This window comes from Urocitellus parryii, chromosome 1, assembly GCF_045843805.1.
Source record: "Urocitellus parryii isolate mUroPar1 chromosome 1, mUroPar1.hap1, whole genome shotgun sequence".
NCBI classification, from domain to species: domain Eukaryota; kingdom Metazoa; phylum Chordata; class Mammalia; order Rodentia; family Sciuridae; genus Urocitellus; species Urocitellus parryii.
In genome coordinates this window covers 172,741,396-172,754,241 of record NC_135531.1, presented here as the reverse complement: position 1 = coordinate 172,754,241, position 12,846 = coordinate 172,741,396, and the positions used below count along the sequence as shown (strand labels likewise).

The 12,846-nt window shown below is 43.5% G+C and overlaps 1 protein-coding gene across 1 annotated transcript in view; it reads left to right on the top strand.

The window, feature by feature from the left end:
* The window catches only part of Mgat5 (alpha-1,6-mannosylglycoprotein 6-beta-N-acetylglucosaminyltransferase), a 331,078-nt gene that overhangs the window by 64,639 nt on the left and 253,593 nt on the right, over positions 1-12,846 (top strand). The window contains exon 2 of the mRNA XM_077798161.1: positions 2,752-2,961. The gene's annotated coding sequence lies outside the window, so the exon portion shown is untranslated. The remainder of the gene's footprint in view (positions 1-2,751; positions 2,962-12,846) is intronic.

Here is a 12,846-nt window from a genome sequence, read left to right as displayed (position 1 = left end):
AGCTTCTTTTGCCTCTACCACGTGGCTTTGGGAAAGTCTCATAACTTCTCTGTGATAGTATCCATCTTATGAAGTTTCCATGAGGATTGAGGAAATACATGCAGAAGGTCTTAGAACTTTGTCTGGGATAACAAGACCTCAAACATTGTAGCTGTTATTAAGTGGGAGAAGATGTCTAGTGGTTAACAGTTGCCATCATTGTAGCAGATGAAAGATCTGAGAGCGGAGCATTTGAATTGACTGAAAATGGGAGAGACATGTTCTGATACACACAGGCATAATGCAGTACAGCTGTGCTAGTCTATACCTTATGAGTTAAAGGATTTGGTCCCCAAACAAATGGCTCCCCTTCCAATGCCAGCTACAAGTTGGGTCCCAGGCCGTTCACATTTCTGACTGACTGGCTTAAAGTCTGGGGCTTCCTGTGACCCCTCGGGTTAGATAATTCACTAGAGTGACTTTAGAAAATACTCTACTTATACTTATCTTTAAAGGATGTAAGTCAAGCCGGGTGCGGTGCTGTATGTCTGTGATCTCAGTGGTTCGGGAGGCTAAGGCAGGAGGATCATGAGTTCAAAGCCAGCCTCAGCAACTTCAGGGGCTGGGATTGTGGCTCAGTGGTAGACCGCTTGCCTGGCACGGGTGGGACCCGAGTTCGATCCTCAGCACCACATAAAAATAAAGGCATTGTGTTGAAACGAAAAAAAAGAAGGAATAAAAACACTATTAAAAAAAATATATGGGCTGGGAGTGTGGCTCAGTGGCAGAGTGCTTCTGGATTCAATCCCTGGTAAGAGATAGATTTAGTGTAAGTCAAGATTAGCCAATTGAAGGGACACACAGGATGAGGTCTGGGAGGGTTTCTATAGCCCTGTCCCTGTGGGATTAGGGTATGTCACCTTCCTGTCATATCCATGTGTTCTCTGACCAGAAGCAACCCTGATTTGGTGTCCAAAGCCTTTCTTGGGTGTTATTATATAGCAGTGATTGCGCATAGTGATGTGGCCGGTGATGACCCCCCTCGTCTCCCAGTCGGGGTGACTCAGAGCCCTTACCCTCTGATTACATGGTTGGTCTTTCTGGTGACCATCACCCACCTGAGTCAGCTCATCTTTTAGTAGAAACTCAGGTTTGATTCATGGGGCTCATGATAAGACATTCCTGTTACTCAGGAAATTCCAATGATGTAGTCTTCCTCACAGGAACCAGCCAAAGGCCAGTTAAATTCCTTACTCTACAGTATGTGTGTTACTTGTGAGACAGCAAGATTCAAGATGGTGGCCTGGGGAGGGGGCTCAGCTCTTTTCTGGTCTTGGTGTTGTTGCTCTTTCCCAGTGTCAGGCAGTAGCAACATGTCATTAGCCTTAGTGGTCCTAGCTCTCCTTTCTTTAGAACAGCTTTATTTAGTTGCATGGTAATTAAACTGTCTTGGGGGATTTTGTAGTGACCTTCTATTAAATAAGCCAAAAGACAGCATTTCTGAGCACGAGTCTTTTGAAATGTATTTTTGAAACTTCTTTGCCGTGCCGTATGATTACAAGAAGTTGCTAGCTGGCCAGAGCTATCTTTCTGGCTCCCAGAGGTGCCCTTCCCAGTAAGTGCATTCCAGATCTGGATGACATGGAATACTGCCTTAGGGGATGGACAGACGACCTCTCTGCTTCCTCCATCCTGCATTCTTGCCCACTGAAGGCCTGAGATCAGGTGCTCTTGCAGGCTTGGGATCAGATCTTTTCTCCCTGCAAACTCAGTAGTTCTTGATTCCATCTCTTCTTTGATGTCTGTAGCAAGTGTGGCTTCTTTTTTTTTTTTTTAATTAAAGGACAGAAGAAAAGACTTCTCCCGGAGGAAGAAGGGGACCCAGAAGGTGGAATCCCCAAGTGTGGCTTCTGTAGTCCATCTCTTAGAGTCTTTTTCTTTCTGTGCTACTCCAGGTTGCCCACTTAGGTGAATTTCACAGTACCGTTTGGTCCCTGCAATTACAAACTGAGTATTTTTAGAGACATTTTTATTTTAAGATATTGTTGTCCCCGTTCCCTGACAACACTCCATCCCCAACTTTTGTGGTCTAGCATTACCCAGAAGGGTGTAGGAACATCTGGTTAGGGCCTTAGAGGCTGAAGTACCTGAACTTAATACAAAGCTTGCAGGAAGGTTTTTTTTTTTGTGTGTGTGTGTGTGTGTACGCACGCACGTGCTAGCACAGGCATGCACTTCTAAGTCTTTGTGTGTGTGTGAAGTTGTAGTAAGAGGTGTAATATAAGCTTTACCATTTTCGAATGTATAGTGGTGTTAAGTCCATTCACATTGCTGCGCAATCATGGGTCACCATGTTCACTTCCGGGTCTTTTTCCTCTTCCTACACTTAAACTCCATACCCGTCACACAGTTCCTTATCCTCCCTCCCCTCAGCCCTGCCACTGTCATTCTACTTTGGGTTTCTGTGAATTTGATGACTCCAGGCCCCTCATGTAAGTGGAATCCTTTTCTTTCTTTTTCTTTTTCTTTTTTTTTTTTTTTTTTGTGGTGCTGGGGATTGAACCCAGGGCCTTGTGCATGTGAATCAAGCACTCTACCAACTGAGCTATATCCCCAGCCCCAAAGTGGAGTCCTTTTCGATTGGCTTCCTGGCCTAGTCTCTTCAAGCTTCATCTGTGTTGCAGAATGTGTCAGAAATTCTCTCCATCTTAAGTTTGAGTAACATTCCTGTGTATGTAAACACTGCATCTTGGTTTCTGTTTGTTTTTTGAGACAGGGCCTCACTGTGTCACCAAGGCTGCCCTCGAACTCCTGGGCTCACTCCATCCTCCCGCCTCAACCTGCCAAGTAGCTGGGACCAGAGGCGGGCTCCAGCGTACCCAGCTCCTACTGTGTCCTATTCACCTACTCATCGTTAGATGTGCGCTTGGATTTCTCCTACCTTTTGGATATGGCGGATAGTGCTACTATGAGCTTTGGTGTGTAAGTATCTATTCAGGTCCTTACTTGGAGTTCTTTGGGGAAATTTCTGGATTCTATCATTTTTTTTTTTTTTAACACAAGAAAGTGAAAAAAATATCCACTTTTTATGCTATTAGTCTGACCTGGCAAATACTTCCTTGCCAGAGTAATAATAAACTCAGGTCACTTTCTGATGAGTGAGCCGACAGGAAGTTAGGAGCACACTGTTGTTATAGGTTGTTCATTGCCTAAGAGACCACCCCACAAATGGTGATGCTGAGTATGTAAATAAAGGTTCAGGTGTGATTGACCAGATGTATTTCCAGCTATCCCTCTGCTCATCATTAATCTGATACCGACATCCTTCATTGAGGTAGACGGTTTGCTGTGTGGTTGTATGACACATTTATTAAGAGCCTGGACTCTGGGATCGGACAACCTGGTTCTACACCCCAGCAGCTCCATTTACCAGCTGGAGAAATTACCTCACCTCATCACATCTCAGTTTCTCTATTCATATGATGGGGTTAGGAAGATAGTCCTACTTTAAACTCATAAGCCACTCTCAATAATGCCTGGTTCACAGTAGGTGCACAGTTAATATATTTTTCAGCAGTACTAATTATTAATATCGGATTTGAAATAATTTTTTAAATTAACAATAAAATGTAGACTGCAGACACTGTGACAGTGTGAAGTATCCAAGTATTCTTTTGTCTTGCTATTGGGGAATCCAAAGTGGTTCAACTTTTCTGAAAGCAATGTAGGAATGTTAATACTCCAGGAGCCTAAAAATATTCTTGTTTATCGGGTATCCTTTTATTCTAAGGAAATATGTTAAGTTACAAAAGGTAAAAGTGGAATATAGCTTATTGTGTCATTTTTATAAGATAGAAAAACTGAAACTAAATGACTAGCAGTGTGGGGTTATTTAAGTAAAACATGATATGTGTGTGTGCAATGGAGTACTCCTTAGATTTTCAATTGTGGTCATAATATATTATCATGAAAAAGTGTTCAAAATGTATTATGAGCTGGGTGTGGTGGTGCACACCTGTAGTCCCTGCTATTGGGAGGCCAAGGCAGGAGGATCCTGAGTTCAAAGCCAGCCTCAGCAATAGTGAGGCACTGAGCAACTCACTGAGACCCTGTCTCTAAATAAAATACAAAAGAGGGCTGGGGATGTGGCTCAGTGGTTGAATACCCCTGAGGTCAATCCCTGGTATCCCCCCCCCAAAAAAAAAAACAAAAAAAAAAACAAACAAACCATATATATAAAAGCAGCTGCAAGAAATCAGGTGCAATATTTTTGTGATATGTGTGTGTAAATAATATACTGCTAAAGGACATGTTTGTGTGTAACACACACATCATCTTTTCCTATATATGGAGATAAATAGTTTGTGTATATGGAGATACATATTTCATATCTGTGAAGAGAGATTGTTCATACTAAACTCTTGCCAGTTGATAGCTGCAGGAGGTGGAATGATAACTGCTTTCTAAAATCTCTTTGTGTTTTTCCAGTATTTATCAAATTTTGGCATTGAACAAGTATTATGCTTCTGTCAGAGAGGGAAAAAAAAAAGCACTAACTTGACTTGCAAAAAGAAGATGCTGTCTGGGTATCTGAGGTTCCAAGACAGCAGTCCTCCAGGGAGAACCCAGCAGAGGCGCCTGTCTTACACTCTTACAGAGGTTTCCAGCACCCAGGAATGGACTCTCATCTCCCACCAGGGCTGGCCATATACCTGGGCTGTGGTGGGGACATGCCTCCGGAGCCCTCTACAGAGTCCTAGCCTGATGACAGGGAGCCCTTTCAACTCTGGCTTCAGGGATCCAGGACAGGCTTCTTCTCTCTTACGTGCCTTAGTCCTTGTGGTTTCTGGAAGACTTTCTGGAAGACTTCCTGACTGGGGCCCTGCAGGGTGTACAGAGAGTATTTAATCAGTCGTGATGAAAGCCAGCTTCTGCTGGATCCCATTTTTGGATCCCACTTTCCCGTCTCGTGAAATGTCCCTGGCATGCCTAACGCAGACATTTATGTCCTTGTAGTTTTCTGCATAAAATTTCCTAAGGGTAAAAATAAACTTGCTTGCTGTTCAGAATTGATCCTGAGCAATACATCTTCCGCTGGACATGGGCGCCAGATGGTGTTGCACCTCCTGCTGGGCTGATGAACAGGCCTTGGCTACAAACACCTTGAATTGCTCTTGAATCTTTCTGTGCACCTTCAACGTGAAACTCTGCCAATGGCAATTTGCATTTGTTTCTTTTTCCTTCCCTCTTTTGATTTGAGGAAGGAGAAAGAAGTGACACTTTTTGGAATAATTGTCTATAAGTTGGATTTGTTTTATTGTTGGTGTTATGAATATGTGTCCCTAAATAACTGTGTTATGCCAACTTCTGAGAAGAGTAAATTTTGTCTGAATTGTCCACAGGATAGCTTGAAAACCCATCTCTGCCTCTGTGTTAGATGTAGCAGGATGCTGATAGGTAGTAGTTTGAGGAAGGCTAGAAGAAAATAGTGCACCACTTATTTTATGGTGTTCCATGTGCATTCTTGATTGTTCTGGCTGCAATCTTAGGCAGAGACAAGGAGGCAGGTAGTAGAGAATGTTACATCTAAGTCCATCCACTAATCCAGCAGTGGCTTGAAAATAAGATGTCTGTCCTTGCACTCAGTAGTAGTAATAAAGGTTTGACTCAATCTGATTTTTTTTTTTTTACATTAAGGATATTATGATTTGGATGTGAGATGTCCCCCAAAAGCTCATGAGTGAGACAATGCAAGAAGATTTAGTGGAGAAATGATTGGGTTGTGAGAGCCTTAACCTAATTAGTGAATTAATCCCCTGATGGGATGTCTTGAGTGGTAACTGAAGGCAGTTAGAGAGTGGCTAGAGGAGGTAGGGGCATGAATTTGGGATATATTTGTATCTGGTGAGTGGAGTCTCTCTCTCTGCTTCCTAATCATCATGTGAGCTGCTTCCCTCTGCCACACTCTTGCATCTTGAGCCCTGAGGAATGGAATCTGCTGTCTATGGACTGAGACCTCTAGAACCTTGAGCTCCCAAATAAACTTTTCCTCTTCTTCAATTATTCTGGTCAGGTCTTTTAGTCACAGCAATGCAAAAATGGACTAAGGAACATACTATGAAATAAATGAGGGGGGCTATTTAGAATCTATGAGTTTTGGTCTTGTCGCTGTGTATTCATATTCTCTCTCTCTCTCTCTCTCTCTCTCTCTCTCTCTCTCTCTCTCTCTCGACACCTAAATACCTCTGGGTACAGAGGGGAGAGTACAGTCCTGCCTCAACCCTTGGGGTAGATTCTGAAGTCTCACATCCCTCACCAGGCTTTCCTGCAGAAAGAGTAAGATCAGAGACCAGTTCTTTAGATCTGCCCTCACTGTGTACACTGGTGAAGGCCTAGGTGGAGTATCTTCCATGTGTATTTATGTTTCTATTTCATGCTGTCTAGTATTTTTGTGGTTCAGATGGCCCATGCCACCACAAGAACTTCACTCCTGGAAATAAGTTGGATGGTGTTTACCAGTATAGGTGGAGTATCTTTTCTTCTAAATGCTTGGAACAGGAATGTTGCAGATTTGGGAAAATTGGCATATGCATAATGAGATATCTTGGGGCTGGGACCCCATGAAATTCATTTGTGTTTCATGTACCCCTTACACACATAGCCTGAAGGTAGTTTCATACAATATTTTTGGTGTGTCTGCACTTAGGCTGCAACCTCTCATGTGAGGTAAGGTATGGAAATTTCCTCTTGCAGCACTTCAGTATTCGAAGCATTTCAGATTTTGGAACATTTTAGATTTTGAGATTAGAGATGCTTAATCAATATACAGTCTCTTGTCTGTGGGCTGAGTGGGTTGTTCAAGCTCTTGATGTCCAGCAATATTAACAGTGGGTGTGAGGGTCACATTTTATTTTCATGGCCTCCAATCTCATTTGTGCCCCAGAACACAGTGGGATCATGCATAATTGAGGTTACTAGCCTCTAGGACAGAAACACACTTTAGAATGTTGTTTTAAACACTTTGGATTTCTTCAGGGTTCCTGAAGCATCATTCATCTCTCACCTACCCAAGAGGGTGACTTGAATCAGAATTAGCAGCTACTGTGCTAGACTTGACTCCTTATTATTCATCCACAAACTTAAAATCCTTCTACGTTTTTCCACTTGAATTTGAAAGGAGTTTTAAGTATGAATTTTCTGTTTGGGAAAAGAATTTATCTTTTCTAAGGTCCTTTCATCTTTAGATTTTAGTCTGTATAACAGTTCTTCTTCTTCTTCTTCTTCTTCTTCTTCTTCTTCTTCTTCTTCTTCTTCTCCTTCTCCTCCTCCTCCTCCTCCTCCTCCTCCTCCTCCTCCTCCTCCTCCTCCTCCCTCCTCCCTCCTCCCTCCTCCCTCCTCCCTCCTCCCTCCTCCCTCCTCCCTCCTCCCTCCTCCCTCCTCCCTCCTCCCTCCTCCCTCCTCCCTCCTCCCTCCTCCCTCCTCCCTCCTCCCTCCTTCCTCCTCTTCTGCAGGAGGATCACAAGTTAGAAGCCAGCCTTAGCAATTTAGTGCATCAAAATAAAAATCTAGGGCTTGGAATGTAGCCCAGTGATAAAGAATCCCTGGTTTCAATCCCCAGTACCCGCCTAAAAAAAATAACACAATTCAATTTCATTCATTAGTTATTAGTTCACCAAATGTTTATTGAAATCTTACTGTGCCAGGGACTGAGATTCATATGGTTAGGTGGGGGTTGGGGTCTGCGATACAAAAATGAGTAATCAGTTCTTGCCCTTAAGAATGTTACAGACAAGCCAGGCCACATGCCTATAATTGCAGCAACTCAGAAGACCAGGAGGCTTGCAAGTTTAAGGCTTCAGCAATTTAGCAAGACCCTGTTTCAAAAAATACAAAGGGTGGGCGTATGGCTCAATGGTAGACTGTTGCTTGGCTTGATCCTCAGTGTGTCTCTCTCTCTCTCTCTCTCTCTCTCTCTCACCACACACACACACACACACACACACACACCTCAATCGTAAAGCTCTTGCCTAGCATGCATGAGGTCTTGGGTTTGAGCTCCAGCACCACAAACAACAACAACAACAATAACAGCAAAAAACCTCTTAAGAACTGTTGGGTTAACAGGCATATATACCACAATATGCTTCAATCCCCACTTCCCACCTTTGTTCTCCAGAGTGTTCCAAGCCCTTAGGAGTTGGAACATTTTTACATTTGAATTTGACCATGATGTTGAGGGATTCTTCTGTCTCAGGCCTTCCATGCAGAAGGAACAGCATTGATGTATTAGGTTGGTGTTGCTAGTCTTGTTCCAGAAATTGCAAATAATCTATTTGAGAAGACTGGTAGAAAATGTACTTGAAAGGTGGATTGAGTCATTGCTTGGCCATAAGAGTAAAGCTCATCTTTTTGTGTTTAACAATTAAAATAGGAAGGTTGGAATCAAGGAGAAAAAGAAATCCCCCCCCCCCCCTACGGGGGATTGAACCCAGGGGTGCTTAACCACCAAACCATACCACCAGCCCTTATATATATTTATTTAGAAGATGGGGTCTCCCTGAGTTGTTTAGGGCCTTGCTAAGTTGCTGAGACTAACCTTGAACTTATGATCCTCCTGCCTCAGCTGCCCAAACTGCTGAGATTACAGGCCTGTGCCATTTTGCCCAGCTTAAGCAGAGATTGTTAAGTCTCTTGGTATCATTTTCTGTCCTTCAGAATGGAAGGTGATAATTCTGCCCTGGGATTGGCTGAGGAAAAGAAGGCAGGAAGAGCTCACTTTTTACCCGTTAGTTCAGAGCCTGTGTTAGGATTGCTGGCTGTGCTGATCTAAGGGAAAACCCAGACAATAAGGACATAAGTGGAGATTAGTTTCCTTTTCTGTTAATGTCAGCTAGAATGGCACTTCCATTCTGCTAAAATGTTTAGGGGTTCGAGATCCTTCCAACTATTGCTCTGACATTCTTCTTGCCATCTTCCTCTTTAGTGTGGCCTAAGATGAGGGAGAAAAAAGGGAGAAAGGGCAGAGATGAGGGCCCAAAAGTTGCACATATTTCTTGTACTCCTGTGTGATTGGACATAGTTTCAGCCCATTGTCACCTGACTACAAGACATGCTTATATTCTGTGTAGCTTGTTTCTCTGAATTCCTGATTCCATGGGAGAAGGAGAGAATGGCTTTGGGGAACAGTAGCAGTCCAACACAAACCCATTTGGGACTCATCAACTGAAATACAGGCTACTGGTAACTGGACGTAAAAGGTTCTTGGAGCTCTGAGTAGCCAAAAGGGCAGCCACAGCCCATATTCTTAGGGTTCTTCATCTTGAACAATGAAATAAATTTTATGTAAGTTCCGTCCACTTCTCCTGATTTGCTGGCCCTAGCTGCCTTCAGTGAACTTGGCCATCACAGACAATTTACATGCACTGTGGAATGTGTGCACTTGCTCTCAAGTTCTGCCCAGCTCTGTAGATTGCCAGCATTCTGACCCAGCATTTTTCAGAACTACCAAGCAACTGACAGCCATGCCCAGGAAGTTGGCTGCATGACATCTTTTGCTCTGGAACCCTGCTGGATCTGAGGCTTGGCTGTCTTGGACCATCTGGACCCCATCCAGGGTGGCTGAGTTAATAAGATCTTTGGGGGCATTTCAGTACAAACAACTTCAGCTTGGAGTTCCCTTGGTGTTAGTGGAGCACAGTCAACCCACACTTTCCATGTTTCTTCTTACGGCAGCTTCTAGGCCTGCCTACTGGTCAAAATTCCTTGGAGAAGAGGCAGGTTAAATTTGAGGGTTCCTGCGATCTACCATAGCAGACCAGCTAAGGCAGGTACTCAGAGGGGGGCCAGGAATGGGGTACTGTTGGGGTTAAAAGATGAACCAGATTTGGGAACCACTGCTTTGCCAGATTCCTCTAACTACTTAAAACTTGGCCACCTGGTCATGGTTTCTCTTCAATTTGGGGGTTTGTATGACAGCTTAACTTGTAAATGTTAGGTATTGGGCTTTTTTTTCTGACACTCGGCAAGTATTAGAGACACAAATTTATTTTCTGAGTGAATGGCATTTGTGTGTAGCTCCACAGCTCCTTTGAAATGTTTTCTTGTGGCATATTAAGTTGTCTTAAAACATTTTGGTTAACAGAAGGTAAAAATTAGCACGCCAGGAAATGTTGCATGTGTAACCATTTCAGAGAAATTAAATACTTTCATATCTTCCAAAATGGGTGATAGATTTGAAAGTAAACATGACTCCATTGTGGAGTTCTTACGCTACGCTGCTATTTCTTGGGGAGATCCATTCTGTATAATTTGCCTGAATTTTTTTTAGAGTACTATCTTCCCTTTCTTTCTTGATTGCACATTTTCACCTTTGCCACTTGCACCCCTTGTAAGAGGCCAGTGTGTTTTCTGTGAACTGATATGACTCAGAAGCATGCATGGCCCAGGAGATAAGAGCTGGGACCTTGGAGGGAGTCAGGTCAGAGTAGTGAAAGCTTTGTGACTGCTCGGTAACTGGAAGCTGCTCTCCTTTTTAAGCCACCTATAGACTGTTGGTAAGTTCTCTGGTGGGGACTGGTGTTTTAGGGATGGCTGTAACTACATTTTACTTACTTGCTTCCCCCCCCCCCCAAAAAAAAAAACCCACAAAAACAATATTTTTACCTAGTTCTGCCATTGGTTGTGGGGATGGAGCATTAAATCCCTGTTTAGAGAAGCAATGAGTTTTGCCCTATTCGCCACCTATAATGTCAACATTAGGCAACTTTCCTGAACTGATTGTTCTAATACTCAGTTTGTGGTTTTGTTTCTCTGTTGGTAATCTTCTTTTTAGGGTTCACCCAAATCCTTTGCCTTTTCTTCTTTTATTATTTGAGACTTGGATTTGGGTGAGGTTCTCTAAAAATCCTCTGCTTGGGAATGCCTCTGCCCACTGGCTAGTATCCACTGTTGCTCTTCCGTTCTGCTGGTGTGTGAGGGATGCAGGTATCCATTGGTTACCAACGGGATGCTGTGTGTGTGGAGGTGGTGCAGATGGTTGAAATGAAATGCAGCTGCCCAAGAGGAGCTTCCGTGGTCCAACAAAAATGCCAGCCATGAATAACGGGAGTCTTGCAACCGTTAATTAGAAGTACATTTTGAGGACTCGTTTTTCTTTCTCAGGCCAACTTTTTTGATTAAGGACTTAGAAAACTTTATCTGCAAAGAACTCTTTGGGCACTTAATGATTGTCTTAGATGTTTCCCTCTCTTCCCCCATAAAGGCTGAGAAAGTCACAACTTTGGGAAAGTATTCTAGAAATATGTGACTGGCTGACCTTGACAAGGACAATGTCATATCCATGCTTAAGACTTAAGCACCTTTTCTGTCCAGGGAAAGTGGCCTTGAACCCAAAGGTTTCTGACAGGGCTGTCTAGAGCTCTCTCGGTATTTCCCTTCCTTTGTGTGTTCTAATAAGAAATTTCTCTTGTCTCTGGAGTGACACTGTTCACAGGGACACAGCTGTTCCTCCTGGATAATGACAGCTATTGCCAGTCAGTGGCCCTACTGGTCTCTCTTTCTTTTCTCTATTCAGCCTCCAAGTGACCTCCACCCACCAAGTGAGATCAGATAAATCCGGATTTAGGGCAGGCTTAGTGTCTTTGAACATAAACTCTTTTAGCATTAGCTTTTCTCTATTTATTTATTCAAGAAACAATTGAGCTGTACTGTGCTCTAGTCCCTGTTGTAATCACCAAGGATGTACTGGATAAAACGGATGAGTTCTCTGTCTTCATGGAGTTTCTATTCTGTTAAACAAAACGAGCAAGATAGATTCAGACAGTTGTTAGGCTGTGAAGGGAATGAGGGCTCTTATGTCCATAAGACGATGGGGCATAGCCTGGCCTCCTGCACACCCGTGGGTTGTGACTTGGGAATGAGGGGACAGCAGTGGAAAGGACTGGCCAGACGCAGGAGGAAGCATGGGGTGAGGCGGGTGAAGCAGGAAGTCAGATCATGACAGCTACACTTGGCCAGTGTCAGAAATCGTGACTGTCCCTGCAACAGGCTGGGGAATTGCTAGAATACAGAGAAAGCCTAGTCAGGCTGTGTAAACGGCCTCACGTTTCCAGTGACAGTATTCGGAGTGACCTACTGGTAGGTGGACATCAGAGCTCTAAGTGCTAGGCTGTAAATCGTATTTTCCGCTTAGAAATGACATGTCCTCCCAACTTCAGTCTTCAGTGCCTGCATAGATGGACCCCACAGGATCAAGACCTCTGACAGAAGCTGTATGCAGGATTATCCTGACTGGTGATGGTGGGATGGAAGGAAGGTCCCTGCACTGTCTGTCCCTGTGTTACTATTGCTGAGTGTCTCTTCTTAATCCTTGCTGGTGTGATGGGAGGAAATGAAAATTGAGTGAGGCATACCTGGAGCAAATTACTGTTCTTATGCCCAGGACTCTGACCCTCTGTCTGTCCTTCCCTTTTCCTTTTTCTTTCCCATTTAGGGCAATGCCTAGAGTTTTCTATAGTCTTCTCTGCTCTTGTAAATCATTACCAGGGTTCAAAAAGACTTAAAGGTCATTTTTATGTAGCTTAATAAAATGCACACTTCTGGACTTTGAGTTCTGCACAGTGCCTGGATTCTCTAAAAGGCACCCCCCCACACACACACACACTTTTTTTTTTTTTTTTTTTGATACTGGGGATTGAACCCAGCAGCACTTTGGCACTAAATTATGCCCCAGCCCTTTATATATATATATATTTTATTTTGAGTCAGTTTCTTGCTAAGTTGCTTAGGAGGGCCTTGCTAAGTTGCCCAGGCTGGCATTGAACTTGAAATCCTCCTGTCTCAGTCTCCGAAGTCAGTGGGATTACGAGC